The sequence below is a fragment of the Phocoena sinus genome, chromosome 17, assembly GCF_008692025.1.
Source record: "Phocoena sinus isolate mPhoSin1 chromosome 17, mPhoSin1.pri, whole genome shotgun sequence".
NCBI classification, from domain to species: domain Eukaryota; kingdom Metazoa; phylum Chordata; class Mammalia; order Artiodactyla; family Phocoenidae; genus Phocoena; species Phocoena sinus.
In genome coordinates this window covers 73,191,542-73,206,671 of record NC_045779.1, presented here as the reverse complement: position 1 = coordinate 73,206,671, position 15,130 = coordinate 73,191,542, and the positions used below count along the sequence as shown (strand labels likewise).

General features: G+C 42.9%; 1 pseudogene; it reads right to left on the bottom strand.

Moving 5' to 3' along the window:
• The window catches only part of LOC116742254, a 158,486-nt pseudogene that overhangs the window by 30,144 nt on the left and 113,212 nt on the right, over positions 1–15,130 (bottom strand).

Here is a 15,130-nt window from a genome sequence, read left to right as displayed (position 1 = left end):
AATTGTAGACACCTTAGAAAATAACATGGATAAACAGATCATTATTAACTTCTAATTCCGAACCAGGCACTGTGCAACGTACACTTGAACATACATTATCTCATTAAAAATGAGATACATTATCTCATTAAAAATTCACAACAGCCTTGCAAGGTCCTCTTTATTCCCATTTTAGAAAGAAAGTTTAGGGAATTCAGGTCGTGTTCTCAAGGTCACACCCATGAAAAGAGAATTCAAACCCAGGAATCTGCCACAGACCAATAAAGACAATGACAACCACCAGTAACCTGGAGGAATTATGCCAGCATATTTAAATGCATCTTCCCTGCACTTATTCTACTCACAGATATGCGTACTTTCGTTTTGTTTTGTTTTCCTTGAAATTGGAAACATGCTGTATGGACTGGAAAAGGTGAATATAAAGTACCATTCAGCGGATATGCTGCCGATGTACTTAAACTTTTCCCTCTTGATCTACATTTAGGTAGATCTCCACTGTTTGCTAACATAAATAATGTTGTGAGAAGCATCTTTATAAATAGATACTTGTGCAATCTGCAATTTTTTAAAGATAAATTCTTAGGAGCAGAATTCTCTTTTAAAATTACCTGGAGCTGAGCACAATCTCCCCAGTAGGGGTACTACAGCACGTACGATGAAAACAACTATGCCCAGGAAATTCTTCATCTTTTTCCAGGTAAGTCTATGAGGGCAGCAGCCTGGACTGACTCATTACGCCTGGTATCCCAGGGCCTAGAGCAATGTCAGGCATACCCTGGGTACTCAATAAATACTTGGATAATGACTGACTAAATGAATGAAATGAAAGTGACTTCACTGAGCCTCTTTCAGGGGAAGGTTCTCGTATTCCCTGAGGTTCCTAGGAAATGAATAACTATGTATGAAACAAGGACTGCTAAGTTTACCCGCATGTTTGACCCAAGGATGCTTTGTCTCTCCCTGTTCTCCCCAGATTTCCTGTTCCAGCACATAGGGAAAACCACAGGATTTAGACTCCAAAAGACTTAGGATACAAGCCCATATACCAGCTGTCCGTGTACTAGCTGTGCATGTGCCAGGCTCTGTGTGTACACGTACGCGCACATACACGAGTGCTGTGCAGACACAGACAGGGTGGTGGACAAATCTCTAGGTGGTAGCTCCTCATTACCACGGCTGGTTAGATGAGACGATCTCTGCGTAAAACCCTCTCACTTCATCTAAGTTAATGAGAAGATAACTGGTATGTCTCTAAAGGTTAGGATTTGGATTACAAAAAAAGAGAACGGAATCTAATGCTTCTTAACTGCTGGGTAAAGGCTCAGCTAGTTAATGATCTGATTTCCATTTCTACAGCCCTTTACAGTTCATAGACAACTTTTACACACATGGGTCATATAATAACCCCATAAGATACACCTTATCATTCCCATTTCGCAGATCAGGAAAGTAGAGTCTGAAATTCATTCTCTTAACTAACTCAAGACCACACAGCAAGTAACAGGCAGCAGCAGAATCTGCAGCCGTGCCTGTCTGAGACCCGACCGGCTGTTCCCTCCACTACAGCATCCACCTGTAGACCCTGCTGCCGCCTCCCCCCTCACTTTCCCCTTCTGCTCCCCCCATTTCCGCACTCCCCTGAGGTCTCCAGTCACATATGGATATGCTCAGACCCCCCAATCAAAGATCCCAGGCCTCCTCTCCAAATGGCCACCTCCTGCCATCTGCCTCAGGGACCAGGCCCACACAGAAGAAAGGGACAGGCCTGGTGTTGAGTCTGTCCCTGTGATAAGAACAAGAAACAATGACTCACTAGGGCCTGGCCTGAAAGCATCCCATGTCTCAGACACACTGCAGCCCAGCTGTCTGACACAAGCACTTCTTATCACCAGGAGTCTGGGCCATTTGCAAACCAGTGACCTCAAGGTAAAAAGATTCGACCAAGTAGCTCATTAGCAAGCCACAAAGCCTTTGAAGCCAGCCATTCTGCCCCAACTGGCTTGCCCCAATGTGGAATCATTTAGGAGGATGCGGTGAAGGGTGCCATCCGCAGTGATGAATCTAACTGGTGTCATCTTTATTTCCCAGGGGGAGCTTTGTGCACTCCAAGTAGGAGAGAGAGGTTTCCTGGCCCAGCCTTGGAATAAATCAAAGACAGCAGCAGACACCTCGGCTTTCATGGAAATGGTGCCATTTTAAAGCAAGGGACCCTTCCTTGATCACTCAGAAATTCGGAATGGCCAGTGACATTCTGAAGTTCTTAGGAGGGGCCAGTCCCCGGTATGGCTGAAATGATGGTCATGGACGGAGCCTGAGAACTCGGGTGTCCGGCAAGGAGGCTGGCAGGCAGACAAAACTGTGGGAGGACTGCCGGGCAGAAATGAGCCAAGAGGTAAGAAAGGACAGTTGCACAAATTGAGTTCAAGAGTAAAAGCTGAACAAAAGTGGATCCACCTCAGGAAGTTCATTCATCCACTCACGTATTCATTCATTTACCAAATATTTACTGAAATGCTGTTCTGGGTCATTAAAGTCTATCACCGAACAAAATCCACAAAGATCCCTGTCGTCACGCAGGTTGTATTCTGTTGCGGGAAGACAGATGAAAGACAACTAACTTACAAAGTAAATCAATCCCATAGCACATTACCATAGACACAAGAGCTCAATCTCAAGGCAGGGTTTTATCCTAAGATAGAATAAAAGGTAAAGGCAGGTGCAGCTACGAAACGGAAGCATTCAGAGGTGAGACTAGATGGCCCAAGGCAGGGGGAGGAGGAGGCCACATGGGGCAGACGTGGAGAGTCGGTTTGTTCCCATGCCGCTCAGGGCACTGTCATTCATTCACTCACTCATCCAGCCAGTGAGCGTACACTGTCCACCTCTGTATATGAGCCACTCTGCTAAGCACACACCGTTTACAAGAGATGCCCAGCCTCAAGGAACTCACAATCCAGAGAAGCGGTTTTGAACACACCTGACATCATCCGGGGAAGATATTAAAATTCAAACTTTCAGACCTCACTCCTGAAAGGTCTGATCCTATATCATTGATGTTTTCAACAAGATCTCCAGGTGGCTCTCCAGAGATGGATTTGACATATAAATAGTTAATTATAAATAGGAAGACCAGAGATAGACATAATGCAGACTGAAGGAGTGATCAATGAGGGCTTCCTAGAGAAGGACTATTGATATAAGTCCTCAAGGTGAAGTCGGAGTTGGCCAGGCAGGTTTGAAGTAGGGCGGTATAGGGGCCAGCGGGGAGAGCACAGGCAATGCCACTAAGACGAGGTGGGTTACCCAGGAAATGGTTAGCATTTGGTGTTGCTGGAAGCCAACGGGATTAGAGATAGTAAGGGAAAGTTAGCCAGGCGAAGTCTTACTGAACAGAGCAGCTACGAGATCTGTTGGTTCTCCATTCCACAAGCTCACCTTTCTTCTTGAAGAAGACAGTAGGCGGGACTTCTAATGTGGACTTGACCAACCCTTGGCCATGATTCTCAGCCCTGACTTCCTTTGTTTCAGCTTAGTGTCCACCCACCGTCAAGCACTGGTAAGAGCCACCTCAGCACAGAATAGCTAACCTGCAAGTGTTTGTTAGTAAATCCATTTCACAAGCAGTTACGGGGCTTGGGAAATGCTGCACGGAGGTGACATTTAAGCTGGATCTTAAAAGTCTGCCAAGGGTACTCTTAAAATATATATAGGGCATAAGAATGCAAACCTGTTTGGGAAGCTGTAGTGGCTGCAATACGGTGATTCAGTAATTGTCAGGGGAAAGTAGGACATGAGGCTGATTAAAAAAAAAAAAAAAAGAAAGAAAAGAAAAAAAAGGTTAAAGCCAGACTTTGAAGTGTCTTGAATGACATGCAAAGGAACCTAAACTTTATTCTGAAGATAAAGGGGCCTTTGGTTATTTTGAAAAACATGCATTGAACACCTGTTTTATGCTGGTCGTTGTGACAGGTACTGAGGACATGACGATGCTTAAGAAGGCGATTCTGTCTTCTCAGGACTTACGGTCCAGAGGAAAAGGGGGACAGCTGGCAGTGCATCAGGGTGAGTGTCTAGCACGGCCCCAGCTGGATGAGGGACCCTAAGCTGGCCACCCTGATGATATCTGAAGGTCATCCCTTTATGTCACCACTGACCCTCCAGTGGTCTCAGTCCTGCCTTCTATTCCTGGGGAATCACAAATGTGCTGGAAAATGGAAGACACTGACAACACAAGCAGGCCAGACTGAGGACATAACAGGGTATGGGATACAGACAAGCCTCACTTCTGGATGCAAGTTCAATAGGCAATGTATTGGAGTCAGTAACAGGAAAAAGTGGGCACTGCCTTCCACATCCCTCTGCCTCCCTGGTGCTGGTTGGCTCCCTGCTGGTCAACGAGCAGGGTGTTCCTGAAGACTGACTCTTGGCACCTTTCTGCCTCACACTGGAAACAGTATTTCTTAAAGCTCAGTAGTGAACTACACCAAACAAATGCAATCACAAATGCCAAGAAGCAAAACCCATGTGAATAAATGATCATTTTCCTTCTCACCGCTTTTGGAAAGCTCATTATATCTGAACTCACTAAACAAGATTTCAGAGACTATTTGTCTAGCTTGTAATTAAAGCACGAGTTTTCCCCAGTCTGAAGTCAAATAAGGGGGGAAAACTTCGGCAACTTGTTCTCAAAATGGCATTCTTTCTAAATTACTTGGAAAATTTACATTGCAATCGGCTCCCCATTAATAGAGTGTATATTTTAAATTTGTGTTATTCTAGCTTAGTTAGCTACTTGCTACTCAAAAAAAAGAAAATAATCGGGAAGGCAGGGGATGGAGAATGCACAATGTCTATGTTCAATAACTGCTTAATGATTACATTGGAAGGTTCATATTTAAACAACTCCAGCACTCCAAAATCCAAGAGTGCCAGCTTTTCTCTACTGGAGGATCGGCCTACAGATTAGTATCCTGGATTTCTTAGAAGGGAAACTGGGAGTAGAATTGTGAACTTTGCCTGAAAGCTGCTATATGGTGCAATGGAACAAGATGAAAACTGCAGTCAGAAGAAGTTATGCCAGTTAAGATAAGGTCCATTTGAGAACAACGGGGTATCCAAAGTAAAACTTAGTAAGACACAAATATATTTCTCTCACCCATAAAAGAGGTATGAAGACTGGCAATATAGAGCAGGGTAGTTTCTTGAATTTTTCAGCACCAAAGTTTCTTCTATCTTGCTACTCTGGCAACCTCCGCATACAGCCTTTACCTCAGAGTGCAAGATGGTTGCTGAAGTACCAGCCATCACAACTCCCAGCAGGATGGAAGAGGGTGAACAAACACATGCTCCCTTTGGAAACATCTTCTCTAAATCCCACATGACACTTCAAGAACACAGTCATTTTGACACACTGGACTGCAAGGGAAATAGAAAATGTAATTCTATTCAGGGCAAGCACACATTCAGCTGAAATTTGCTGGTTGGAGATGTTTGCAAATAAAGAATTAAAAATAAAGATTTGGAGTCGAAAATCAGTCTCTACTGGGGATAGGAAGTGGTGTACAATTTCTCAGCTCAAGGGATGCACCCATCCAAAGGACTGGGGAAAAACTAACTTGAGCACTTGTTGGGCACAGAAAGCCTTAGCGCTTCTAGAACACACTAACTGCTTTCTCAGATGTCTTGGGGTCCTCTAACCTCATTTCCATTCCTCGTGATGAAAAAGAGGAGAAGCACAAACACTGTTTGCACATCTGTGAGGGAAATTTTGGCTCCTTTCCGCCCCAGTACTAGCTGGTGAAATCTTCCCTTGTTCAATGAGAAGGAGTTTAAGTCATTTCACATTTCAGATGGAATTTTCATATACATATATTCACTTTGATCTGATGAAGAGACATGCCTGGTACAGTTTTTCACGTTCTTTCAAATGACATTGGCAGGCTGTGGGCAGGCGAGAAAAAAAGAAGTTACTGTTGGTGGTGAGATGCCAGGCATTTGCCAGGAGAGGAAATGCAGACATGCCAGAAAGCCAGCATCTGGGAAACCACCCAAAGATCCAGTGCCCGCTCATCCCTGCTGTTCAGAGGAAACCGCCCCTCTTTTTACAGAAGTTCTATCCTTTGTTCCTATCAATTCTTCAAATACATATTCTTGAGAGAAGGAAAAAAGCAACAACACAATGTCAAATCTCATCTCAGATTCATGGGGTGGAAGTAAGGGGGAAAATCACAGTCAAGTGTGGCTCTGTTTAAAAATACAAACCCAAGTGCTATAAAGGGGTGGTGTTAGAATGAGAAATCAAGGGTGGAAACATCGCATCTCCCGATCACACGGGTATCATCACCCTTTGCCCCGTGTTTGTTTGTGTTTATTACGCTAAGTCAGCTTTTATCATTTCAAAAACAATCCTTGTTCATTTCAGATGATATGGAAAATACAGCAGTAGAAAAATATAAATGAAGAAGTTAAAATTCCCTATTGCTATGGAAGGTTCTCATTTAACTACCCTCTACGGGGCCTAGCTGACCGCCAAGTAATATTTTCCATTACTTTTCAGGTGGGATCTACAGACTGGCATCATTTCCTACTGTTCTTAAGCAAAATATTCCAAGGTCTACATGAGTATAGTGTGTAATCCCTGGAACTATACTAAATATAAAGGATACTTCTAGCAACCTGGGCAGTCTAAGGTGATAGCGGTAAGTCCACTCCTGTTACAAAATCATATATATGCTGAAAAATTATAACAAACTGACACAGACATGAACTCAAAAGAATGAAAGGAAATTACAGGGTTTTAGTAATAAAAGAGAAATAAAACGAGCACGATAAGCCTGGACTGATGCTGGGAGGACCCTCAGGGTTTTGGACCAAGATCTGTGTCATAGATGATGAGAACAAATGTTCTGCTATCCAGGAAGAGAGAAAAGATGTGGCTTTAAGTCCATGGAAACTATGAACTGGAACTAAGTCCTCGCATAAATTCCAGATTCCTAAAGAGTTTTTCCTTCCATGAAAACTCTGCTGACTGCTCTGGGAAATAACTCTGTCAAGGGTATTAGATGTGGTTTAAAAACACCAATGAGGGGCTTCCCTGGTGGCGCAGTGGTTGAGAGTCCTCCTGCCGATGCAGGGGACACGGGTTCATGCCCCGGTCCAGGAAGATCCCACATGCTGCGGAGCGGCTGGGCCCGTGAGCCATGGCCGCTGAGCCTGCGCGTCCAGAGCCTGTGCTCCGCAACAGGAGAGGCCACAACAGTGAGAGGCCCGCGTACCGCCAAAAAAAAAAAAAAAAAAAAAAACACCAATGAGAAAACAAAACCCAGGTCTGTGTCATAAGATCATAAATTAACATTAAAAACTAGTCTGGGGGCTTCCCTGGCAGTGCAGTGGTTTAGAATCTGCCTGCCAATGCAGGGGACATGGGTTCAAGCTCTGGTCCGGGAAGATCTCACATGCTGCAGAGCAACTAAGTCTGAGCCTGTGTTCTAGAGCCTATGAGCCACAACTACTGAGCCTGCGTGCCACAACTACTGAAGCCCACATGCCTAGAGCCCGTGCTCTGCAACAAGAGAAGCCACCAGGATGAGAAGCCTGCACACCACAACAAAGAGTAGCCCCCGTTCACCGCAACTAGAGGAAGCCCGTGCGCAGCAACTGAAGGCCGAACGCAGCCAAAAAAAGAAAAAAGAACCAAGAAGTCTGATAATGATGGATACACGTCTTTACACAGTTGTCCAAACTCATAGAACGTACAACACCAAGAGTGATGCCTATTGTAAACTGCAGTATTTAAGTGGTTACAATGTGTCAATATAGGCTCATCAACTGTAACAAACGCAGCCCTCTAGCGGGGATGTTGGTAATGGGGAGGCGGTGCATGCGTGAGGACCGGGCTCTATGGGAAATCTCTGCGCCTTCCTCTCAATTTTGCTGGGAACCTAAAACTGTTCCAAAACAAAACAAACAAACGAAAACCTAATCTGGTCCATTAAAAACCCAAGGCCCCTCCAGAATCAATTAGGAAACTCCACACAGTACTCCAGTGAAAAAAACTCAAAAAATTAACAGCTCCATAAAGATTATCAGGTGTAATGAATTTAAGAATTAATGTCTCAATAACTGGCTATTCTTAGAAAACAAATTTAAGGGGAAAGGTGGGGGGGGATAAATTAGGAAGTTGGGATTAACATATACACGTTACTATATATAGAATAATCAACAAGGACCTACTGGATAGCCCAGGAAACTCTACTCAGTACTCTGTAATAACCTATATGGGAAAAGAGTCTGAAAAAGAATAGATATATGTATAACTCAGTAACTTTGCTATATACCTGAAACTAACACAGCATTGTAAATCAACTATAATATAAAATAAAAATTTAGAAAAATAAAAAAAATAAAAAAAGAACTAGCTATAATAGCAACAAAATGAAAAAAAGAGTATTAACTAACTATATTAAAGACACAAAGGAGATTAAAGCATAAATGTAAAAAATAAATTAAATAGAAATACAGTGTGAAGAAAGCAAGCAAATTTGAAAATGTCCAAAATAAGACTTTTACTAATGAACAAAGATTTGTTTAAGTAGAATAACTTTAACTGAAATTAGATATGATTGAAGTAACATTTAGTAAACTGACAGATCTGATGGAAGCATCATGAATGTAAGAGAAAGAAGGAAAATCAGTAACAAAGAGAGTTAGAGGTGGAGACTGAGAAAGTCCAGCATACATCTAAGAGGAGTCAAAAGTTTAGAGAGAATGAGAGGGGCTCATATTTGAGGAAACATAATGAGAAGTTTCTCAACATTGAAGAAAGATGAGTCTCCAGCTCGATAAATAAGTTCTCAGCAAGATAAACACAAAGACACTGTAGTTTTCCTATGAAAAACAAAATAGAACATCAAAGAAAAACAACTGGAAAAAATACTGGAAAGGGAAAACAAATAAGACTGTCAGCAGACTTTTCAGCAGCAACAACAGATGCCCCAAAACAGTGAAATAACCTCTTCAAAGGACTGAGGAAAATAGCTATCAACTCATAATTCCAGAGCCAGATAAATTACCCTTCCAAAGTGAGGACAACATAAAGACATTTTTAGATCAATTCTCAGAGGCTCTTACTGAAAAATGCCACCTTAAAAATGCATTGCAGGGACTTCCCTGTGGCGCAGTAGTTAAGAATCTGCCTGCCAATGAAGGGGATGAGGATTCAATCCCTGGTCTGGGAAGATCCCACATGCCGCGGAGCAACTAAGCACGTGTGCCAGTAGTACTGAGCCTGCGCTCTAGAGCCCGCGAGCCACAACTACTGAGCCCACGGGCCACAACTACTGAAGCCCGCGTGCCTAGAGCCCGTGCTCTGCAACAAGAGAAGCCACTGCAATGAGAAGCCCGCGCACCGCAACGAAGAGCAGCCCCCGCTTGCGGCAACTAGAGAAAGCCCGTGCGCAGCAAGGAAGACCCAATGTAGCCCAAAAAAAACCAAAAACAAAACAACAACTAAGAAAGCTTTAAATAAAAAGAAATGCATTTCAAAATAAAGGAATTTGAGGGCAGGAACAAAAGCATGAAGTTCAATAAGTACAGGTGAACAAATTAAATATCTAAGTTTGTGGGCTTAAAAGAATTGCTTTGGACTAGGCTACCACACATATTTCTTCCTGCTAACAGGGTATACTCCAAATTTATTATTAATTTTATGAAAGTATTTGAGGCTTGGTTTGAATTTGTTGGCCTAGCAATGTTTTGTTTTCCAGGCAGTTATAATCTTTTAAAACCCCAGTGTCCCATTTCAGATAAAGTAAATTTATTTATTTTTTTACAGAGACATCAGTGGTTTAATGGATGAGGGAGCTTACACATCTGAAATAAGGTCCTGGAGCGACACCCCACCGTGGGAGGCGCTTGGCAGGCAGGACATGTTGGTAGCCTTCTTCCAGGGTGGGGGGAAGGGGAGATTACCAGTTACAGGGGAATTGACATCCGGTGGGCTCATTAGTTACGAGGGAAACCAGTCGAGGGGCACACCCCTCACCACCCCTCTGATAAGCTGTCACCAGCTGGGGCCAGGGACAAGTAGGTAGGAAGGGCAGTCAACATGAGCAGGTGTGGGTGCAGCGGGCACTGGTCAGGCAGGCGATGGACAGGAAGCAAAAGCGCAGCCATCCTGACCACACTCTGCATCCCTACATACCCTGCACAACCCTGACATCTTGGTCCTCCCCTCTTCTGCGGAGTCAGGCATGTAGGGGGCACTGCAACCAGATGCCACAAACTCAATACAGACAGCAGCAGCCAGAGTATGAAGAATAAGACACCTACTATGTTCAGGACAGTCATTTGCCCGGATGTGGGCAAATCCGGGAGCTTACCGAGTCAATGGAGAGGGAGTCAACAGCGGCAGTGCCCTGCCCAGTTATAAGGAAGGGAGGGCCACCTCTGTTTTTCACAAACCCAGAGCCACCCCCATGAGGAGGGGAAGGCCTGGTTTTAAAGAAATATTCTGGTGGCCTAGCCACCAGACAGACTGTGTTGGTCACAGTACAGATCTTTGCAAACAAAAAGCAGTTAATCTCACTAGCTGGACTTGTGTGTCCAGAAGCCAGCCTATTCCATTCCACCCAGCATAGTCCGGGGAGGCTCAAGGGCAGTCAGTTGTACAGTAATGTCTACCGACAGGGGTCCTTCTGAGGTACTGGCTTGTGGGACAGGAAGATGGTGAGAGTCTTTCTCCCCCAAGGTCAGTAGCTCCCACAGTCACAGGAGCCCCCACAGTCATAGGAGCCGGGTCGATTTTTCATGGAAGCCCAGAGGAGGGCGACAACGGCATCTCGCTGGGGACCCAGCACTTGGTCATTCCACAGGGAGGGCGGTGTTGCTACCCAGTCCTTGAATAGATTTCCTCCCTCAGGTTAGGGAGGGAGTGTAAGACATCTAACAGGCACGACACAGGGAAGATGATGACAATTAAGCAAAATACAAGCAGTAACCACATTCTGAGATAATACCACACCCACCGGTGGTTTTTTTGTCTTTGTCTGAAATACAGTTCAGAAAACTCAAGTTTTCAGTAATACAGGAATGTGCCCCAAATCATGCATACAATGTCCACCTAGTTTTACTTTGAATGTCTGAACCACAGCTTTTTGACTTCTGACTTTCAAATCCATCCCCTTCCTCAATGGCCAAAGCAGATGTACAATGCATGTCTGAAAGGCCACAAAAACAGGCTGCTCTGATCAGTAAAATTTAAGTTAACCATGTATAAACCTTCTGACTTCCTCAGACCTCAACATGTGAAGACTTTTCCATCATTTCCCCTTTTGACTGTAAATCTTTCAGTAGAAAGCACTGATGATCAAAATATCCATCCCTCGGTGCTGGGGTGCTGACTCCTACCCTCGGTTCAGATCATGTCCCTCCATGCTAGGCCTTCTTTATGTCTGCCTAGTCATTCACTTTGGGGGAAAACTAACCAGATCTCATGAACAGGCTCAGAGGTACGTTAATGGGGAAACACTTTATAGGCTGTACATTTTATCACTTATACCTCATTGTGACAGAAGCATTGTACATGTGCTTTTAGCTGCAGACTTAAAGCAAGCAGTGTCACAGTTCATGAGTAGCTATACTCTGTGATAATTTCACTAGATAATTTTCTTTCCATCCAGAACATCAGGGCAAAAGTACGGATAACATAATAACTTTCATAAATACAGACCTCAATGAACAGAACTAGAATTTAACATCCACTGAAACATAATATTGTTCTCTCTAAAATTACCCTCATCTCCACCAAATACGGCCAAGTCAAGACTAATTTGTTGGCAAAACAAGTCTGGTCAGTTGATCATATAGGCTCCTCCAAACTGGCTGAGGTAGAATTCCCCAGAAGGAGTTCTCAGACTGAATTCCCAACAGACTTCTCAAAGCCAGGAAAGTCAAGCCCAAGGCCTGCCATCAGGCTCTGCCTCAGTGGATTTCTCAGTCCCCAAAACAGAGATTCTTGCATGTGCCAGAAAGACATGCCAGTCCATCCCATTCACCTGACTAGGCTGCCCAGAACTGGAGTTCCCAATTTCTGGTGGGACCAGTCAAAGAGAAAAGAAAAATGTTTCAATTCTACCCACAGGAGTAATTTCCCAAATTGCTATAAATCATAACCAACTTGAGGTGAAGGGCTTCCCTCTATCCTGTTCAGCAGTGTAATCTGACATTTATCAGGGATGTGTTATTGTCAAAAGGTTCTTCCTATGGATCTTCTTGAAGATGAAGCACTTACATTTGAAGCCAGGTCCTAGAGCGACACCTTCTAAAGTAAATTTAAATAAGAATTAATTGTAAGAACAAAAACTATGAGGATGATAATCTGGATTGATTTAAAAACAAGGTGGAACTTATGTATTTGGCTGTATTAAGTGCTGATTAACTTTAGACTTTGTAAGAACGCCTAATACAACTGCAGAGAGCCACGAAATAATTGCAATAATTATGTTTAACTTCCAAACAAGAGATGTGAAATAGATTTAGATAAAACTCAATCTTTTATCAGAAGGTGGAAAAGAGAGGGAAACAAAACTAGAAAAAGTTAAATATAAAATGCAAAAATAAGATGTAGAAATAAGTCCAAATATCTGCCTAATCACAATAAACATTAGATTCTCAGATTTTACTTTAAAAATATGTTGTTTACACTTATTCACAACTAAAAAGAAATTCTAGTTTCAACAGATATTGATGATCCATCCACAAGGCACTGTGGATATACCAATGAACAGAATAGATAACACTCTATCTTCACGGAATTAATATTTTAGAAGGATGAACTCATAGCAAACAAAGAGACAAATACTGAATATCAAATATAAATAAGTCTGTAGTGGGTTGAAGAGTGTATCCCAAAATTCATGTCTACTCAGAACCTCAGAATGTGACCTTATTTGGAAATGGGGTTTCTGCACATATAATGAGGTAAGTTAACATGAATCATATTGAATTAGAATGAGGCCTAAATGTAATGACTGGTATCCTTATAAGAAGAGAAGAGCATCTCCAGAGACACACACAGGGAGAAGGTGTGTGAAGATGCAGGCGGAAACTGGAAGGATGTGTCAACAAGCCAAGGAACCCCAAGGATTGCCAGCAACCACCAGATGTGGGAAGGGACAAGGAAGGATTCTTCTTTAGAGCCTTCACTGGGAGCACGGTCCTGCTGACAGCTCCATTTCAGATTTCCAGCCTCCAGAGCTGTGAGAGAATACATTTTCTGTTGTTTTAAGCCACTCAGTTGTGGTACTTTGTTACAGCGGCCCTTGGGATCAAATATTATGAAAGCTTCCTCATGTAGGTATGATCAATGATTAACACCATTTCTAGCCTTTCCCCCTCCCTGGAGGATGCAGGGGGGAGTTAGAGCTGAAAACTCCAACCTTCTGATCATGGCTTGGTCTTTCTGGTGACCAGCACCTCCATCCAGAAGCCATCCAGGAACCCACCCAGAGTCACCTCATTAGAACAAAAGATGGTCCTACTGCTCTTATCTCGGGAATTTACAAGGGTTTTAGGAGCCCTGTGTCAGGCACTGGGCACAAAGACTAAAATATATATTTTCTATTTTCTCACAGACATCAAATGAGTAATTAATTTCCTCTAGTTTCCTCACCTGTAAAATGGGTTTAATAATAGTATCAGTTTCAGGGAGGGATGGACTGGGAGTTGGGGGTCAGTAGATATAAACTATTACATACTGAATGGATAAACAACAAAGTCCTACTGTATAGCACAGGGAACTATATTCAATAGCCTAAAATAAACCATAGTGGAAAAGAATATAAAAATGAAAGTGTATATGTGTATAACTGAATCATTTCGCTGTACAGCAGAAATTAACACAACACTGTAAATACTTCAATAAAAAAAATAATAGTATCCTCTTCAAAAGTTTGTTGTGAGAGTTAAATGAGTTAATACACGTAATACATCTACACCACACTGGGACTCATGATAATTACCTATTAGGTGTTACCCTTTATTATGATAAATGCCCATGCTCCCAGGGTACCATGGTCCTCTTTATTTTCATTACACGCTATCTTGGGCAATTTTGGGTTTTTTAAAAATTTTTTTAATTGAAGCATAGTTGATTTACAATGTTGTGTGAGCTCCTCCTCATTCTTGCTACTCTCTACATACTGATGATGTCCACCTTCCCTGGGATCACCACACTAGAGACCACAAAGCTTTGCCAAGCCCTCACCATTTACTTCTGATTTACCTCTCAGTCCTGCCTGACCATTCCATTTCTTTAAACTATCTCTTCGTTCAAGATCATTTTAATTATTGGAGGTCAAGGGCCTCACATCAAAGATATCTACTGATCCATTCCCTTCTACATCGCCCTCACTGCTGCCGGCCTCTTCAATCACTCAGTATTCTCCATACCAACTCTTTCAATATCCATTCAGAAAGTCCCTTGTACCTTCAGCCAGTGCCCTCCCATTCTCCCACAAATAGAATTGACTTTTCCAAATAAGTATCAAGTTTTCCATAATAATATTAGTTCATTTAATATTTTTCATAATTCAATTCAATAATATTTCTCTAATTTACCTATTCAGTAGGTCTGGAAAGACTTCTCTTAGTGGAATGTAAATTTAATCACATCACTTCACTTATTACGAATGTCTCAGCCATTCCCCATTGCTACCAGTGAGCCCAAGCCCCTTGGAATGATGCACGTGGTCCCCCAAAAGGATCACAGGAGCCAAAGAGAATTACTCTGAGTTTTTTAAAGAGAGTTTGCTGCTTCATGTTTCCATGCCTTTGTAGACAGTTCTCACTCTACCTAAAAGGCTTCTCCCTCTCTTATCTGAAGATCACCTACCTACAGATAAAAGGACAAAAATGACAATACAAATACTGTACTTCTCAGTGTACCTTTTCTACTGACTTGTGTCTTTCTTATTGCAAAATATTCAATCAATGTGGTTTTTAAAAAGTATAATTAGGGCTCCCCTGGTGGCGCAGTGGTTGAGAGTCTGCCTGCCGATGCAGGGGACGTGGGTTCGTGCCCCGGTCCGGGAAGACCCCACGTGCCGCGGAGCGGCTGGGCCCATGAGCCATG